Source organism: Cicer arietinum, chromosome 3 (assembly GCF_000331145.2).
Source record: "Cicer arietinum cultivar CDC Frontier isolate Library 1 chromosome 3, Cicar.CDCFrontier_v2.0, whole genome shotgun sequence".
Taxonomy (NCBI): domain Eukaryota; kingdom Viridiplantae; phylum Streptophyta; class Magnoliopsida; order Fabales; family Fabaceae; genus Cicer; species Cicer arietinum.
The window spans coordinates 56,815,002-56,817,671 of record NC_021162.2 but is presented as its reverse complement, the minus strand read 5'-3'; positions in this window follow the sequence as shown (position 1 = coordinate 56,817,671).

The following is a 2,670-nucleotide window of genomic DNA, read 5'->3' as shown; positions in this document are numbered from 1 at the left end:
AATAGAAAACAAAAAATATTTTTGGCTTTAACCAGAAAACGAAGAACGTTTTTTGTTAGTTAAAATCAGTAATTCAATTTATGTATTTAACTTGATAATCAATCAGACTGAAAGTAAATAGATAAGGGAAGAAATACAACACAAGGATATATTCTGGTTCACCCAACTCGGACTACGTCCAGTCTTCACAACTCTGAGATTTTCTACTAAGTGTTCAAAACAAAGAACCTTCTTGGTTTAACAACACCTAGCTCATATCAACCTTGATCTGTTACAAAGTTTAAAAAAATTCACCCAGAAAGGAGTTCAATCAAGTCACCTATCAACCTTGATAGGATTTCTTACAATCTACCCAAACTATACTAAACTCCTATAGTTCGAATTTTACAATAATGATGAAATTGTTTTGTTAGAATCTTAGAAGGATCAATACTTGTTTTAGTTCTGATTCTTTGACAGAGAAATACACGAGAATGATTCTAAGAATCGAATGAGAAAAATCAGAACTGATTCAATGTATGTGAGTAAAAGAAATTCAAGTACGATTGAAATGAGTAATGAATTTTCTTAGTACTTGAAGCTCTAATTTTCCTTGAGATTGACCTTCCTTTTATAGGTGTTTTAGAGCATTTAATAATGGTCAAAAGAGCTGTTGGTAATGCTCTGTCAGTTTTAACCGAAGACCAATTTATATGAATAAAAACATTCAAGTCTTTGAACACTTTTAAGTTCTGTTTGACTGGTCTGGATTTCTTCATTCTTTGATAGATGTGATCTTGTTTAATGATTCTTCAATCTTTATATATATGATTGATGATATCAGTTCAAGACAGTATTTTGATTCGCACAAACAGACTAGAGAATGATGTCAATCTGCTGGAGAATGATGTTGAAAATTCTGGAGACTGATGATCATTCTAGATACTGGTCTGATCATCCTGGAGACTGGTCTGATCATTCCAAAGACTGATGTTTAACATGTTGGAGAATGATGTTAGCATGTTGGAGATTAATGTTAACATACTGGAGAATGATCAGAATGCTGTAAAGAATGTTCTTCGTTCTTGATAGTCATGCTGGAAAAGGTTCATATATGTTTGCTCTTGCTAATTTGTGATCTTTTCTCTTTGTGATTCGAGTAGTTTATTTGAATATGATCATCTCAGTTTGTTCCTTGCCAAGTGTTAATGATATAGATGTAAAATGCAGAGGCTAAAACTTCTTTTAACTAGTGGAGATCGATTGATCTTGGGGGTATGATGATCACTCTTTAAACTAGAGAACATTCTCTGTTTTCCAGATTCAGTTAAGGATGTTATCCATTCTTGTCTGTTCAGTTTCATGACTTTTTATGCTGATTTCTTTGCTTTGTTTAAATCCTATCTTTAAATTAATACACTCAAAAACACAAGTTAAACTAAATAACATTTAGAATCATAATTAACATTCTTAATTAACTTTTTGTTTGTTTTCATCAAAACATTAAATTGAGATTTTGTCTCAACAAAACATGGCAAATGTATGAGTGTGACTACTATGTCATGTTACATATGTTGAACATTGTAACAGAGTTGATTCATAGATGCAAGTAAGTAATTTTTTACAAGCTGTTATTGATTGCGTTTTTTTTTATTTTCGTATGATAAAAATTTAGAAATTGTTATTGATTGTATTTTTTAATGTTCGTATGATAAAAAATTAGGATTCACCTGATATTGATTGTGTTTTTTTTTTTTTTTTTTTTTTCAGATATTTGATGACTCGAGATCATTTTATCTGGATCAAATTAAAGAAGTTTGAAAACGTTGTGTGGATTTAATTTTGGAATTAATTGAAGGAAATGACAATACTAATATATGTCTATTGAATATTGCTACATTTTGATTTTGGAATATCCTCTGTATGCCAATCGATTGACTGACACTCAAATATAGCACGAAGGCTACTCAAGAAAATAAGAAGAAGAAGAAGAATATTAGGGGGATAAGTGAGAAAAGCCTCAGATACGGAGAGCTTTTGGTGTGATTTTCCAAGTGAGGTGAGCTCTCTATTTATAGATGAGTTCAGCAATTGGATCTGAGAAAAAGGGGGAGATCCAAGAAGCACGAAGTCCATCAGCTGGCCACCAGAAACGTGCCTCAGAGATAGGAAACGTGACTTGACTAGGCTTCTTGACCGGGCAACAATCAAAACGTGGGAAAGACTCAGCTTTAGGGTTTTGACGTGGCAAATAACCGAAGCTAAGTCAAATTAGGGTTTTGACTAAGCAAAGGACAGAAGATTAGTCAGTTTAGGGTTTGAATGAATCAGAACATTGACTTTGACCTTGTGGATGGAAGTTTCGTAATTTGTGACTTAACGCAAGCAATTAATTAATTAAAATAAATAATTAATTTTCATGTGTTTAAAAACTTTAATACACCACAACCCAACCCAACCCAACCCAAGCCGGACGGGCGGGCGGCGGTGCGCGCGCATGTGGTGGTCCGTTTGCTTGCGTTCTCCCTCCTTCACAAAATTGCGGTGCCCTTGGGGCCCAACCCAATTGTGAAACTAACACCTTATAAAGGTTATAAATGAGTGTGTTCCCTCCAATGTGGGACTTCTCATTTTTCAATTCACACATTAAAAGCCATCATCAATGCCATTTATCTTCCATCATTTCCAACA